The sequence below is a fragment of the Dasypus novemcinctus genome, chromosome 10 (assembly GCF_030445035.2).
Source record: "Dasypus novemcinctus isolate mDasNov1 chromosome 10, mDasNov1.1.hap2, whole genome shotgun sequence".
In the NCBI taxonomy this organism is placed as follows: Eukaryota; Metazoa; Chordata; class Mammalia; order Cingulata; family Dasypodidae; genus Dasypus; species Dasypus novemcinctus.
The window spans coordinates 128,378,663-128,396,562 of record NC_080682.1 but is presented as its reverse complement, the minus strand read 5'-3'; the positions used below and the strand labels follow the sequence as shown (position 1 = coordinate 128,396,562).

At 39.3% G+C, this 17,900-nt stretch overlaps 1 long non-coding RNA gene across 1 annotated transcript; it reads left to right on the top strand.

Moving 5' to 3' along the window:
* Positions 1-11,246: 11,246 nt before the first annotated feature.
* Positions 11,247-13,084, top strand: LOC131280325 (uncharacterized). Its single transcript, XR_009187815.2, has 2 exons — positions 11,247-11,486; positions 12,762-13,084. It is a non-coding gene; the product is annotated as an uncharacterized lncRNA (long non-coding RNA).
* Positions 13,085-17,900: the final 4,816 nt, after the last annotated feature.

Here is a 17,900-nt window from a genome sequence, read left to right as displayed (position 1 = left end):
CTTTATGACTTCTTCAGCACAGAGCACCCAAACGGCCTGGGAAGAGATGCCCTCCTCACCAGTCCCCCGAGGAGGTTCACGGCTCAGGTCAGGCTGTTGGACGGCAGCTCCCCACACACAGCTTTGCTTTGGAGAGGCAGGACATCCAGTGGGGAGCAGGTCTTGCCCCTGAGGAGGAAGCAGGTACCACGCAACCTCTGTGCAGTTCCCACCATGAGAAGCAGCTGGGGCTTCTGTTCCGTGTTTGGGTCACAAGGTGTGCTCAGGCTGTTCCACTAGACCTACACCCTCCCAGGGTTCTAGAATGGAGACATGAAGCCTCTGCACACCAAGGTGAGGAGGGGAGGCAAGGCTGAGAAATGGCCTGAGCACATCGTGACTTGCCCACACAGCTGGAAACTACAACAGTTGTTTAATCTCTTCTTCCCTGGAATTCATTAACAGTCTCATTCACCATATTATAATGAACTTGCTAATTATGGGAAAGAAAACTCTTAAGTCAGTGAGTTTTTGGCCACATTGGTGCTGATGCAAAATACCAGAAATTGCTTGGTTTCTGTACAGGGTATTTATTTGGGGTAGGAGCTTACAGATACTAGGCCATAAGTTACATCCCTCACCAGTCTATTTTCACATGTTGGAGCAAGATGGCTGCTGACAGCTGTGAGGATTCAGGCTTCCTGGGTTCCTCCCTTCCAGGGTCTTGCTTCTCTCTGGATTCAAGTTTCCTTTCTTCCCAGGGCTTGCTTCTTCCTGGGCTCAGGGTTCCTCTCTTCCTGGGGCTTGCTTCTGTTTCCTCTGTCAGCTTACTTCCCAGGGTTCCAGCTTAAGGCTTCAGCATCAAACGCCAACATCAACACTCTAACTTCAGAAACCCTCAACTCTGTCCTTTGCCATGCCTTTTTATCTGTGAACCATACGGTGGGGACTCAGTGCCCTAATGCGGTGGGGACTCAGTACCCTAATGACATGGCTCAATAAAATCTCTAATCATAACTTAATCATGCCCTTGTTCAGACCAGACTACAAACATAATCCAATATCTATTTTTGGAATTCATAACCATATCAAACTGCTATAGTCAATATGTGGCTGTTTAAGGTTATTTATAAATGCCCAAAAGAGAAAGATTATGTTTATAAATGAATCTATTCCTCTGGGTGTGATGCCTTTTGATTTTCTGCAATTCAGCTGAGATGTCTTTTGATTAAATTATTGGTTAAGATTAGTTTTTTTTTTTAACAAATCAATTTTATTGATAATAATAAACATAAATCCATTCAAATTTTATTATCAGTGGTAGTCAGGGTAATCACATAGTTGTCCATTTATCACTTCAATCATTTTCATTACTCCAATAATAACCCAAAAAATAAACAAACAAAAATAACACCTCCCAATCTCTATGCATCCCTAAGCACACATAGCTGCTATTCTGTTTACATCTCTCTAATTATTTGTATTTATATTGTGTTTGTTTAAAATATGCAATATCCCCCATTTTCATATTTCACATAAGGTTTCACTGTTATACAGTCCAATGTTACATTTTTTAGCTTTCCTTCTAGTAATATACATGACCTTGGACTTATCCTTTCAACCAGTGTGATACCTATATAATAGCTCTGCTACTTACAAACCCTATGATGTGCTTTCACAATTTATATTCACTTCGAAAGATTTACAACCTGTATACCAATTCTGCACAGTTTAACCCTTAACTTTTTTTTTTCTTTTCTTTTTTTTTTTATTGACTTTGTAATAATATTACATTAAAAATATATATGTGAGGTCCCATTCATCCCCACCCCCCCCCTCCCTCTCCCCCCCCAACAACACTCGTTCCCATCATCATGACATATCCATCTAACCCTTAACTTTTATTTCCTCTACCCTCTTTCTATTTTCTGGTGACCTATATTCTAATTGTTAACTCCAAGACTTTACAAAATTTATCCAGTTCTTTTGTGTATGTGTCTTTTCATTTTTTTTTTTTTTTTACTTTTTAAAAGATATTTAGACTACATAAATGTTACAGAGAATATATAGGGGATTCTCATATGCCCTGCTCCCCACACCTCCCACATTTTTCCACATTAGCAACATCTTTGATTAGTGTGGTACATTCATTGCATTGAAAACACATTTTGGAGCATTGCCACTCATTATGGTGTATAGTTTGAGTTGCAGTTTACACTTTCTCACACTCAATTCTGTAACTTATGGCAGTATATATATTGACCTGTGTCTGTTGTAATGTCATTCAGGCTGATTCCCAAGTCTCAAAGATGCTCTCATATTACACCTCTTTCTCCCTCTCCCTACCCTCAGAACCTCCAGTGGCCACTGCCTGCACATCAATATTTCCTCCATTGCTAGAATTACAAAAGGTCTAGGGTAGAATACTAGTAAGTGTACTGTAGTCCATAGTTCATTCCCCAATCCTGAGGATTCTGGGATGGTGCTGCCCACTCCATGTTTATTTGAGGGGGGGTGCTTCAATCCCATACAGCCAGTTCATGGAACTCTCTTGCTAGCAGTTGTAGGCACTCTTGATTCCTTGGTATGTTGGTTCTCCTTCATCTCCTCCTTGTTACTTATCCTGGGTCAGTCCAATGAACTGGAGAGGAGGTGTCACAACTCCTTTAAGATTTACAACCTTTATACTAATTCTGCACATTTTAACCCTTAACTTTTATTTTCTCTACCTCTTTCTGTTTTCTGGTGACCTATATTCTAAGTGTTAACTCCAAGGCTTTACAGTTTATGCAGTTCTTTGTGTATGTGGCTTTTCATTTTTTTTTACTTTCTAAAAGATACTTAGACTACATAAATGTTACAGAGAATATAGGGGTTTCTCACATGCCCTGCTCCTCACACCTCCCACATTTTCCCACGTTAGCAACATCTTTGATTAGTGTGGTACATTGATTGCAATTGAAAACACATTTTGGAGCATCGACACTAAGTATGGATTATAGTTTGAATTGTACTTTACAGTTTCTCCCACTCAATTCTGTAGCTTACAGTAAGATATGTATTGGCCTGTGTCTGTCATTGTAATGTCATGCAGGCTGATTCCCAAGTCTTGAAGATGCTCTCCTATTACACCTGTTTTTCCCTCTCCCTACCCTCAGAACCTCCAGTGGCCACTGCCTCCACATCAATATTTCCTCCATTGCTGGAATTTCAGAAGGTCTAGAGTAGAATAGTAGTAAGTCTACTGTAGTCCATAGTTCATCCCCCAATCCTGAGGATTCTGGGATGGTGCTGCCCACTCCACCTTTATTTGAGGCGGGTGCTTGAATCCCATACAGCCAATGCATGGAACTCTCTTGCTTGCAGTTGTAAGCACTTTTGATTCCTTGGTATGTTGGTTCTCCTTCATCTCCTCCTTGTTACTTGTCCTGGGTCAGTCCAATGAACTGGAGCAGAGGTGTTGCAAGTCCCTTTAAGATTCAGGGCTAGGCTGGCACATAGGCAGCCCAGAGATTTATGTCTCTTAGAGGTATACCTACCAACTTCGGTACTAATTATAAGTTCAAACAGAAGGACCGAGGAGCCATGTGTAGGGAAACCACAAGGGAGTCTGACTCTGTCACACTGGAGAGCATAAATCCCAAAGGAGGGCCCACTGGCAAGGGACCACACTCCTGAGCTATCTGCCCTGACTATAGTGTCTGGATGTCTCCAGAGCCCTCAGGAGCCCCACCATTTGGGTTGTATCTACTTTGGCAGTCTATGTGATCATGCTGAGATGTGCATAAAGGTTACCTCTGAAGTTCCCTCCCAAGTAACTTTGAAGTCTCTTAACCAAATAAACTCATTTGTCTCCACCTTCTCCCCCATTTGGTCAAGGCCTTTTTTTCCCCACTTGCATTGTTTGTTGGTACTTGGTAGCAATCCCTTGGTGCCAGGAAGTCTCATCCCCAGGAGTCATTTCCCTTGGGGGAATTTATTGCATTTATAAACTGAGTTTTGGCTTAGAAGGGGCCACATTTGAGCAACAAGGAGGCTCCTTGTAGGTAATTCTTAGGCATCCTACAATACTATGCCAAGTTTCAATTTCAAGAGCAAAGGTTCATAACATAGTCATCAGTATCAATGGCCCATCAATGGACCATTCTCCTCCAGTAGTCATTGCCCCTGTATTTGGGACTCCAGGAGAGAATGTGGCAGAGATCCCCAGGATGGACATTTGATATTCTTTGGTTGCTGTGTGAATCTCCAGCCACTGTGGCCATGCCCCATGAACTTTTGAACACATTTATATGCCTTATATTTATGCCCAGTGAAGCTCCTCCCATGTATCCCCCATCACTGACACCCTGCCCCACTGATCCTCCCCTGCCACAGTTGTAACCCTTCTGTGATCCAAAACTTCTCCAGAAGGAATCCAATAAAGTGGCCAAATACAATTAATAAGAAAATGAAATAATAATGATAGTTTTAAATATAATAAAGTTCAGAAAATGTTATAAAAATTAAAAACATAATAAAATTTGGGATTTGAAAAATGAAAAATATTTAAGAAAAAATTTTTGACATATTTTGCTTTTCATCACTGTAAGATCTGTTGTCCCATATATACACTGACATTTTCTTCCATTTGTTCCCATGGTGTATAATTTTTTTTTGTTTTGTCTTCAAAGAAGTTTTAGGTCACAGTAAAGTTACACAAAAAATACAGGGAATCCCATTTACCCAACATCCTGACCATTTCCGCTCTTCCCATATTAATAACCTTTTTATATGTGGATGATACATTTCTTACAACTGATGAACACAGCTACTAACCATGGTCAATAGTTTACATTGTGGTTTATATTTTTGAGTGTACACTTTTATAAATTTTGATGAAGTTTTATATAGCCTGTATCCATCATTGCAAGATCATTTAGAAAACTTCTATTGACCCCAAAATATTGTCTGTTTCATCTATTCTATTCCTGCCTTCCTCTCCCCTGTGGCACACAGCAACCAGCAGGCTTCACTCCTTGAAGGACAAGATTCATAATTGTTTGCAGCAACACTGAGGACTTGACACACTGATCTGTCCTCCCCTATTAGATATCACCCATGCTCTCGAGAGACTCCTGTCCCTCTGCTTGAGAACATAATGGGCCTCCCCATGATGGGATTCCAACTCCTTCCTGCTCTTTATGTGAGTTTCCACCCACTGATACAAAACACTATGGCAAATGATCACTCATACACTCCCTAGAAGCCTGCCCCAGGTGCACCCTGGCCCAAATGCCTCCCCATCGAAGACCCTAAACCAGTAACCCTTCCTTGTCATATCACCAAAAGAGCTTTCTCAACATGGTAGTTTCAACTAGGTACCCACAGACCCCCAGTGTTCACCTGCTCCCTCCCCCAACCCTCTCCCCAGTTCCATGGACCATTCAAGGCACCCACCCCACCCTACCCCCTGTCAAACCTGCACCGTCCAACCCATTGGTATCACTACACACCTGTCATCCCTTCACTGCACAAGTACACATTTCCGTCTTACAGGTTTTACCCTTATGGGCATTGGCTAACAACCTTCTCCTTTTCTATTTCTGGTAAACCTATCTTACTCTAGCTATGTGAGTTGCTCAATTTGCTTAATTCTTATCAGTGAGGTCCTTCAATACCTGGCTTGCTTCAATCAACATAGGCAGCCTACCCAATGGGAGAAAATATTTGGTAACCATATATCTGAAAGGAGTCTAATATCAAGCATATGTAAGGAAATCCTACACCTTGAAAATAAAAAGACAACCCATTTAATAAATGGGCAAGTGATTTGTATAGACACTTCTCCAAAGAAGAAATACAAATGGCTAGAAATCACATGAAAAGATATTCAACATCACTAGCTATTAGGGAAATGTAAATCAAAACTGCAACGAGATATCATCTTACACCCATTAGACTGGAAGCTATTAAAAAACAGGAGACTACAGTAGTAGAGTAGGTGGGGAAGAATGGGAAACCTGGGGCACTGCTGGCAGGAATGTAGAAAGGTGCAGTGATTGTGGAGGACAGTTTGGCATTTGCTTGAAAAACTAACTATAGATCTGGAATATGATCCAGCAATTCTACAGTAGGTATATACCCAGAAGAATAGAAAGCAAGGACATGAACAGATAAATGCACACCAATGTACATAGCAGCATTGCTATCACCAAAAGCTGGAATCAACCCAAATACCCATCAACAGATGAATGGATAAACAAATTCTTGAATATGCATACAATGGAATATCACTCATTTGTAAGAAGGAATACCGTACTAACACATGGGATAACATAGATGAATCTTGAGGACCTTATATTTAGTTCTTTTTTTTTTAAAACAAGGCAATTTTATGGATACATATTAATAAAGCAACAATTCATCCAGTGTACAAGCAATGGTATTTGATATAATAACAGGTGTGCATTCATCACCTCAATCCTCATTAGAGCATTTTCATTCTTTCGATAATGATAGTAAACAAAAGACAAACTAACAAATTCTTCACCCCTTTATCTCTCTATGCTTCCCCTGTTATGTACATAGCTGCTATTTCTGGCTATTCTTGCACAATTAATTACTTATTAAGCAGCTATAACCAATTTTTTTTTTGAAGGTTGAATAAAATATTTTATTGTTTTTATTCTTAGCTGAGCTAAAACAAACTGTTTAAAATAACAATAGTAATAATGGCTTGGGTGATTATAGAATATGATAAGGTAAAATGAGTTAAAGCAAAGGAATAAGGGACATAGCAGGGAATTGGGGATATTATACTATAAAGTACTTGCAATACATTTATTTATTTATTTATTTTTAATTTTTTTTATTATTGATTCTGTAAAAATATTACATTAAAAAAATTATATGAGGACCCATTCAACCCCACCACCCCCACCCCACCACTCCCCCCCCAGCAACACTCATTCCCATCATCATGACACATCCATTGCATTTGGTAAGTACATCTCTGGGCACCTCTGCACCTCATGGTCAATGGTCCACATCATGGCCCATACTCTCCCCCATTCCATCCAGTGGGCCCTGTGAGGATTTACAATGTCCAGTGATTGCCCCTGAAGCACCATTCAGGGCAGCTCCAAGTCCCAAAGATGCCTCCACATCTCGTCTCTTCCTGCCATTCCCCATACCCATTAGCCACCATGTCCACTTTTCCCACTCCAATGCCACCTTTTCTCTGTGGACATTGGATTGGTTGTGTCCATTGCATCTCTATGTCAAGAGGAGGCTCAGATTCCACATGGATACTGGATGCAATCCTCCCGCTTTCAGTTGTAGGCACTCTAGGCTCCATGGTATGGTGGTTGTCCTTCTTCAACTCCATCTTAGCTGAGTGAGATGAGTCCAATAAATCAGATTGTAGGTGCTGGAGTCTGTTGAGGCTCAGGGCCTGGCTATCATATTGTCAGTCCAGAGATTCAGATCCCCTAAATATATCTTAAACCCCAACACCAACTACAACTCCAGCACAGTAGCATGAAAGTCTTATGAAGAGAGATCCCATCTGAGTCCAGATTCATCACGCATAAACACCAGCTCCAAAGAAGGGCCATCTGACATGTCAGTTAACCCCATCTGCCATGACCTTAACACCCATGGATCTCTTTAGCCCTCAAAGGAACCAATACCTGGGGGTTATATATATATTTAGTTCTTAATAGCACAATCATACACTATTTGTCCTTTTGTGTCTGGCTTGCTTCACTCAAAGTAATGATTTATACACAGAGAACAGACAACTGGGGAGAGGGGAGAGAAATAAATAAAAAGTAAATCTTAAAAAAAATGTCTTATAGGTTCATCCATGTTGTCATATGCTTCATGACTTCATTTTTTCTTACTGCTGTAAAATATTGCATCGTGTATATACACCACAGTTTGTCCATTCATCAGTTGATTGACACTTAGATTGTTTCCAACTTTTGGCAATCATGAATAAAGCCACTAAAAACATCAGCAGGTAGATGTCTCTATGTCACTGCTCTCAGTTCTTCTGGGTACATAGCTAGTAATGGTATTGCCAGGTCACAAGGCAAGTCTATGTTCAACTTCCTTAGGAACTGACAGGGAGTCCCCCACAGTTGTAGTACCATTCTACATTCCACCAAGAGTGAAAAAGTTTCCTGTCTCTCCACATCCTCTCCAACACTTAGAGATTTCTGACTTTTTAATAGTATCCATCCTAATAGGTGTGAAATGATATCTCATTGTAGTTTTTTTAACAAATCAATTTTATTGATACATATTACTAAAGCATAAATCAAAGTATTCATCAGTGGTACTTGTAGAAACACAGAGTTGTGCATTCATCAGTTCAGTCATTTTTAGAGTGGTTTCATTATTATAATAATAGTAATAATAACAATAAAAAGAAAACAAAAAATCTCAGCATCTCTCAATCTCTCTATGCTTCCCCTGCTGTATGTAGCTCCTATTCTTTTTCATTTGTTCTAGGTTATTTTTATTTATATTTTGTAAAAACAGTTTTATATATGCAGTATCACCCATATTTGTGTTTTACATGAGGTTTTACTATCTTACACAGCCCCAGATTACAGTTTTTAGCTTTCCTTCTTGTAATGTACATGACCCTGGACTTACCCTTTTCAACCACTGTCAAAGCCATATAATAGCTCTGCTAGTTACAAACACTATGATGTGCTCTCACTGTTTCTATTTATTTCCTAAGATCTACAAATAACCTTTTTACCAATTCTGCAGAGATTAACCCTCAGCTTTCCATTCTGTATCTTCATTCCATTTTCTTGTGACCTGTTTTCCAATTATTAACTCCTTGAGTTTACACAATAAATTTAGTTCATATTAGCATAATCATACAGTATTTTTCCTTTTATGGCTGGCATGCTTTACTCAAAATAATATCCTCCATGTTCATCCATGTTGTCATATGCTTCACGACTTCATTTCTTCTTACAGCTGCATAACATTCCTTCATGTGCACATGCCACCATTGTTTATCCATTCATCAGCTGATGGACACATGGGTTGTTTCCTACTTCTGGCATTCATGAATAATGCCAATGTGAACATTGGTGTGCAGACGTCTGTGTCTCTGCCCTCAGTTCTTCTGGGTATACAGCTAGCAATGATGTTGTCAGGTCACATGGCAAGTCTGTATTCTCTTCCTTAGGAACTGCCAAACAGCCCTCTGCAGTGGCTGTACCATTCTACATTCACACCAACAGTGAAAAAGCATCACTGTCTCTCCACATCTTCCCCAACGTTTACAGTTTTTTTACTTTTTATGATGGCCAATCTAATAAGTGTGAAATGATACCTCATTTAAGTTTTAATTTGCATTTCCCTAATTGCTAGTGATGTTGAACATTTATTCATGTGTTTCTTTGCCATTTGTATTTCTTCTTCAGACAGTGATCCTTTCAAGTCACTTGCCCAGTTTTTAATTGTTTAGTTTGTTTTTTTTGTAGCACATATTGAATAACAGTGGTGACAGTAGGCCTCCTAGTCTTGTTCTAGATCTCATTGGGGAAGCTTTGTCCTTCCCATTGAATTCAATGGTAGCTGCAGGTTTTTCATATATACACATTGCCATATTGAGAAAGTTTCCTTCTTCCTATCTTTGGAATGTGTTTATCAAGAAAAGGTACTGTACTCTATGAAATACCTTTTCTGCATCAATCAAGAAGATCGTGTGATTTTTCTTCTTCAACTTATCAATATGGCTTATTACACCAATTGATTTTATTCTGTTGAACCACCCTCCACACCTGGGATAAAACCCACTTGATTGAGGGTCATAATTCTTTGAATGTACTTTTTAGACTCTGCAAGTATTTTGTTGAGGATTTTTGCATTTCTATTCATTAGAGAAATTGGTCTGGAATTTAAAATTTTTTTAGTATCTTTATCTTGTTTTGCTGTTAGGGTGATGTGGGTTTCATGGAATGAGTCTGGTAGTATTCTTCCCTTCTCAAGTGTTTGGGAAGAGCTTGAGCAAGATTGGTATTAGATCATCTTTGAATGATTGGTAGATTTCACTGTGAAAGCATCTGGTCCTAGGCTTTTCATCCTTTTGATGATTTTGATGACTGTTTCAATCTCTTACAATATGTTGTGCTTTTCTACTTTTTTCAGGGTCAGTATAGGTGGTTCATGTGTTTCTAGGAAATTATCCATCTCCTCAACATTGTCTGGTTTTTTCATATACAGTTGTTCATAGTATCCTCTTATGATCTCTCTTATTTCTGCAGGATCAGTAGTAATGTCCCCTCTCTCATTTCTGATTATATTTATTTGTGTCTTTTCTCTTATTTCTTTGTCAGTCTAGCTAAGGATTTGTTGATTTTGTTGATCTTCTAAAAAAAACAACTTTTGGTTTTGTTATTTCTCTGTATTGTTCTTTTGTCCTCAATTTCATTTATTACTGCTCTGATCTTTACTATTTTTTCCTTTGCCCTAATTACTCTGAATGTGACAGCATCCTCTGGCTTATAACACATTCATGGCTACCCATTATAGTTAGAATTGGATTAAGTGCTCATTTTAGTTTATGTGGTGAGCAGCCTGTAAATGGCTTCTAAGGATCTCTGCCTCCTGGTTTACACAACTTTGTCTGGAATTAGGGACTCTTCTAATCAAATAATATGAACAAAAAGATGATGTGTCACTTCCAAGATCCATTAAGAAACCATCTGTGATGACTGCCCTGCTAGTTCCCTTTGTTCTTTCTCTATGGATGTGTCTATATCTATCAATCCTTCTGTCTCTATCTTTCTCTTACTCTCCCTCCCTCCCTCTATCCCTCATCTGGGAAACAAGCTGCAGCATTATGGGCTGCCTTGTGCAGAGGCCCACATAGAATAAAACAGAGGCAATGCCTGAAAACAGAAAGGGACCCAGGCCCTCTGTAGAAACTGAAACCTGCCAATAACACGAGTGACCTTGGAGGTGGGTCCTTCCCCAGGGGAGCCTCAGCCTTGGGAAGTGTGACAAGGGGTGCCAGGTGCCTCCAGATTAGAAGAACTGGGCCTGACTTGTCCCTGGATTTGGCAGCAAGTAGATTGTTGGGGATTGCCAAGAACAAAAGTGGGGGTAGAGGTCATGGTGGGGCCCCAGACAGAGGTCATAGACACAGGGAGCTGTGGACTGGAAGGCAGGAGGCAGGACAGGCAGCTGGGAAGGGGCAGTTGTCAGTTAAACTGCTGCAGGCTGATGGGGCTTTGTGTGCCCTAAAACTCTAAAGAGGAGGCAAGGGCCAGTGTAATCACCTGAGTCTCCTAATGCAGGGAAGCAGGGAGAAGAGGAAGCCAGGGAGCTTGGAAGCATGAGAAGGACCCCAGGTGCCACTGCTGCCCTGAAGAGGGAGGGAGATGTGGAAAGCTTGAGGAACAGAATTTGCCAACTTCCTGAATGGCCTTAAAAGTGGACTTTCCCTAGAACCTCCAGGAAAAACAGCCCTGTGCACCCTGGATTTCTACCTGGTAAGACCCTGAGTGGAGGACCCAGCTGAGCTCACCCAGACTTCTGACCCACAGAAGGTGCTGGGTAATAAATGGGTGCTATTTAAAGCCATTACATTTGTGGTAACCTGCTGTGTGGCAAAAAAACAAAACCAAACCAAAACAACCACACGAGGCATAATCTGATGCAGGCTACTTGATGGACTTTACCCGAGTGAAACTTGAAAAAAAATAAACAGGAAATATCTTCATATGTGTGATCTTACTCCCTTTTCCTTTTCTTTATTAAAGAAGTGCTTGGTTTACAGAACAACCTAGCATAAAATACAGGATTCCCATCTACTGTGCTAGTATTGACACCTTGCCTTGGTTCAGAATATTTCTTACAATTGATGATGGCACATTTTATTAGTGTACTATTGGCTACAGGCAATGGCTTGACTTAGGGTTCATGCTTGTGTAGTGCGGTGCCATGGATCTTTTGAAAGACTTTACTGCCATCTATGCAACCTAACATTTCCTTTTCTAACCTCATTCAGATAACATTTCAGTGCTGTTAATTACATTCACAATATTGTGCTCCTCTCACCACCATCTATTACCAAAACTTTACAATCACCCAAAACAGAGGCTCTGTAGAGTTTAACCCTGGACTTCCTATTCCCCAACCCTACTCTGTCCCCTGTTAACTTTATTCTAGATTCTGACTCTGAGTCTGCTTATTCTATTTATTTCATATCCATGAGATGATACAATATAGGTACTTTTTGTTGTTGTTTGCTTCCATTGTTTACATTCATTTATTTATTTTTAACTGTTAATCAAATATTTTATTTTTTATTTATTTTTAATTATCTCTTTAAAAAGTTAATAGCTCATGCAAAATGTTACATTAAAAATCATAAGAAGTTCCCATATACCCCACTTCCCACCCCCCAATATAGGTACTTGTGTGTCTGCTAATTTCATTCAATGCAATGTTTTCAAGGCTCATTCCTTTTTATGGGCTTCTTCACATTGCCAATTACAAAGGAGCATGAGAAAACTACATTGAATGATGGATATATTCAATGTCTTAATGTGGCAGTAAACTCATGGATATAGTAGTTTAAAAATTATGTCCACCAATTATGTTATGCTCCTGCCTTCAAGAGGTGGAGCTTAATTCCTCCCCTGTTGAGCACAGGCTGCCCTAGTGGCTCACTTCTAATGAATAGAATGTGGCAGAAGTGATGGTGCTTCCTGCCAGTGCTAGGTCATAAAATGCATTGCAGCTTCCTCATTGTGCTCTTCCAGGTCACTCACTCTGGGGGAATCCAGCTGCCAAGGCATGAGGACACTCAGGCAGCCCTATGAGGAGACCCATATAGCAAGGAACTGAGGCCTCTTCCCACAGGCAGTAAGGACCTGGAACTTTCTGCCCACAGCCCTGACAGTGAGTGATCTTGCCCGGCGATTCTCCAGCCTCAGTCAAGCCTTCAGGTGAGGCTGCCTAACCGAGGTCTTGACTGCAGCTTCCTGAGAGACCCTGAGCCCCAGTCAGCCAGCAAGGCCACTTCTGGATTTCTGGCCCACAGAAACTTGTGAGATAATAAAGCTTTATTGTTTGAAGCTGCTAACTTGGAGATGAATTTTATGTATATATTTATTTTTCTTTTATTGAAGCATATAATTCACACATGGATATACATAAACATTAAGTATCTAGTAAAAGTGTGAACTTATAAAAATAAACATACATAGCATCATACAGGGGTACCATACATCATCCCACCACCAATACCTTGCATTGTTGTAAACATTTGATACAAACTATGCAAAAGCATCATCAAAATATTACTAACTGTAGTCCATATCTTGCATTTGGTGTATTTTTCTCAAAATGCACCCTATTTTTACAGTATATTTTTATTACAGAGATTGTGAACTTATAAAACAATCATGCACATTTGTATAATTCCTGTACTAAAACACCTTCACCAACACACTACACTGTAGTGGAATATTTATTATGGATTATGAGGTAATACCATCAGACTATTACCATGAGCCATGGCCCATAGCATGCATTTGGCACACTCTTCCCATGTCCACACCCCACCCTCCCATTATCAACACAGTACACCTTTGGCATTGATGCAAGAATATTATAGTATTGCTGTTAACCACCGTCCATAGGTCACACCATTTTTATTTTTCCCATGCTCCCCCACATTCCCACTGCCCTGAACTATTGATGTTCATCTGCTCTAGTTCACAGAAGTGCACTCTTCCATCTGAACCATTAACTGCAATGTTCATCCCACCTCTGAGTTCACTGTGTTAGTTCCTAGATCATTCTCTTGCTTTCTTTCAATTGACATGCTACATCCTAGACTACCCTTTTCAGCCACTATCCCATTTTATAAACCAGCTGCTACTTACTCTAATGTGTTACCATCAACTCTATCCATTTCTACACTTTTACATTTTTGCTAATTAAAACTTCTCTATACGTCAGCCCTCCTCTTACCTCCTCTTATCTCCTAAAGACCTACCCCCTAGGTTTTAAATCCATGAGTTTCTTCTTGGTATTTAGTTCATGTTAATCAGAATATGCAATAGTTATCCTTTTGTTCTGGCTTGCTTCATTTAGCATAATATCTTTGAGATTCATCTATGTTATCATATGTGTCCCAATTTCATTTCTCCTTACTGAAGTAGAGTATTCCATCATATGTATATCACATTTTGCTTATCCATTCAGTGCTTGATGGATAATTGGGTTGTTTCCATCTTTTGGCAATTGTGAATAATGCCACTGTGAACATCTCTGTGCTAATGTCTGCTCACGTCAGTTTTTAGTTCTTCTGGATATATTCCTAGTAGAGGAATTGCTGGATCATATGGCTGTTTTCTACTTAGCTTTCTGAGGAACTGCCAAACTGTCTTCCACAGAGACTGCACCATTTTACAATCCCATCAACAGTTAAGGAGTGTTCCTTATTCTCCACATCCTCTCCAGCACTTATTGTTCTCTGTTTTTTAGTAATGGCAATTGTATGTGATGTGAGATGATATCTCATTGTCATTTTGATTTGCATTTCCCTAGTAGCTAGTGATATGGAGCTTTTTTCATGTGTTTTCTGTCCAATTGTATTTCCTTTTGTAGAAATGTCTATTTAAATCTTTTACCCATTTTTAAATTGGATTGCTTGCTCTTTTAATGAGTTGTATGATCTCTTTATATAGAATGAAAATCAAACACTTATCAGATATATGGTTTCAAATATTTTCTCCCATTGAGTGGGCTTACTTTTCATCTTCTTGACAAAGTCCTTTGAATCATGAAAGTGTTTTAAGTTTGAGATGGTCACATTTATCCATATTTTCTTTCATTGCTTGTGTTTGCAGTGTAAGGTTTAAGAATGCACCACCTACCACCAGGTCTTGAAGAGGTTTTCCAACATTGTCTTCTAGGAGCTTTATGGTTTTTCCTTTTATATTTATGTCTTTGACCCATTTTTAGTTAGTTTTTAAATAAAGTGTGAGATAGGGGTCCCTCTTGATTCTTTTGGATATGGATATCCAGCTCTCCCAACACCATCTGTTGAAGAGACTGCTCTTACTCAGTTTGATGGCATTGGCAGCCTTGTCAAAAATTAATTGACCATAGATGTGAGGGTCTATTTCTGAATGCTCAATTTTATTCTATTGGTCAATCCATCTGTCTTTATGCCAGTACCATGTTGTTTTTACCACTGTTGCTTCGTAATATGCTTTAGAGTCAGGAAGTGAGAGTCCACCAGCTTTGTTCTTCTTAATGAAGTTTTTTTTTGGCTATTTAGGACCCCTTACCCTTTGAAATAAATCTTATAATTTGCTTTTCCATTGCTGCAAAGTAGGCTGTTGGAATTTTGATTAGGATTGCATTGAATCTGTAAATCAATTTGGGAAGACTTGATATCTTAATATTTAGTCTTCTAATCTATGAACACAATGCAGTTTCATTTATTTAGGCTTTAATTTCTTTTAGCAATGTTTTTATATTTATATTAATATTTTTATTTTTATATTTATATATTTAGCCATGGGTGCTGAGGAGGAGACCCTTACTGGGAACTATCGGTTCCTCAGAACTGTTAGAAAGTGTGGCTTTTCCATGGTGAAATTAGCATGGAACCTTCTCACTGGTCACAAGACAGCCATGAAAATCATCCAGAAAACTGAAAACTCCACCAGCCTCCACATGCTCTCATGAGAGGTGAGCACATTGAAGGCCTTGAAACCTCCAGACATCATCCAGTTGTCTGAAGGTACTGAGAATGTCATGGAGTGGAGTACACCAGAAGAGGAGTACTCTTTGACTACCTCATGGCCCAAGGCCCTCTGTTAGAACAAGAAGCCCAAGAGAATATTCACCAAGCAGTATCTGCTATGCAGAATTGCCGCCTAAGTTTATTGCCCACAGGGACTTGAAAAGAGAAAACCTGCTTTTGGATGCTGCTGAGAATATCAAGGTTACCAATTTTGGCTTAAGTGATACATTTAACATTGACCAGAAGCTGAAAGCTTTGTGTGGCAGTCTCTATTGTACTGCCCCCGAAATCTTTAAGGGACACATGTATGATGGGTCGGCCATCAATGTCTGGAGCCAAATAAAATTATAAGAAAATGAAATAATAATTTTATTTATTATTTATTTATTTATTTCATTTTTTCTCTACCTTTCTCCCACCCCCCATGTCTGTATTCTGTGTCCATTCGCTGTGTGTTCTTCTATGTCCTCTTGTATTCTCAGCAGCACCAGGAGTCTCCATCTCTTTTTGTTGCATCATCTTGCTGCATCAGCTCTCTGTGTGGCACCACTCCTGGGCAGGCTGCACTGTTAGGCACAGGGCATCTCAATGTGAGGAGCACTCCTTGTGCATGGAGCTCCCCTAGATGGGGGACACCCTTGTGTGGCACAGCACTTCTTGTGCTTGGCAGTGCTGTGTGTGGGCCAGCTCACCACATGGGTCAGGAGACCCTGGGTTTGAACCCTGGACCTCCCTTATGGTAGATGGACACTCTATCAGTTGAGCCATGTCCACTTCCTACAGTAGTTTTAAACATAAGAAATAAAATTCAGAAAATTTTTTTTAAAAAGTTAAAAATTGGGATTTAAAAAATAATGAAAAATATTTAAGAAAATTTTTTTGACAGTTTGCCTTTCATCACTGTAAGATCAGTTGTCTTATATGTACATTGACATTTTCTTCCATTTGTTTGCATAGTGTCTTACTTTTTTTCATTTTGTCTTCAAAGAAGTTTTAGTTCACAGTAAAGTCACATAAAAAATACAATGAATCCCATTTACCCACATCCTCCCTGTTTCCCCTTCCCATATTAATCTTTTTACATGTGGATGATATATTTCTTACAATTGATGAACATAGCTACTAACCATGGTCAATAGTTTACAGTATGGTTTACATTTTTGATCATACACTTTTATATAATTTGGTGAACTTTAACATGGCCTGTATCTATTATTGCAAGATCATTTAGAACACTTCCATTTCCCCCAAAATACCCCCTGTTCCATCTTCTATTCCTCCTTTCCCCTCAATTCTATAGTTAGCAAAAAAATCAGGAGAGGAACAGTTCAGTGGAGACATTGGTCTCAGCCAGAGGTAATATGACTTCTCAATTTAATAGGAGAGAAGGTGTAGTCAATGTGAGTGATTGCAAGGAATATTTGAAGATGTTATGATATGAAAGGGTAATTTGAAAATTGATGATCCATCTGTTTATTAGGAGGTTATTCTATCTATTAAAAATGAGGAATTAGGTTAGAACAAGCATGATCAAAAGTCATGGAGAAGACTTCATGTATTTATTGAGACCAAAGCAATAATTCAATTATCAAGACACTAGAGTTGTCAGATATATTTGATAGTCACTAGAGTAGTGAGTTTGTGTTTATACCAGGAACAGTATCCTAATCTCATGATGTGTCAGAGGTAATCATGCAAAAATGCAGGTATTTGGGTCTTGATCACTAGAGGTAGCAGTTAGTACAAGGGACATAAGAAATTAAATGTTGAACTTGTAATGTTGAAATGTATAATTGGATTAAACTAGACAGTGAAAATGAGGAGAGAGCTATGTCAGAGGCTGACGTTTGGTGAGAGGCATGAAGACATGAGGAGATTCCTATGAACAAGCCAAAAGAGAGGTGGTCATGACCACAGGGTGTGGCCTCTGATGAGTGATGTGAGATGGGACAGCCCAGGTAAAGCCTAAGTGTAGTGAATAGCATGCCAGGAATTTAAGCTTGGCACACAGGCTGAGCAGCATTCAAATTCTAGCTGTGTAATCTTCTAGGCATGTAATTTGATCATATTATTAAAGTTTGGTGTACTTCTCATCACAGCCTTTGTTAAATTGTTTAAGAAAAACAATCAACAGATA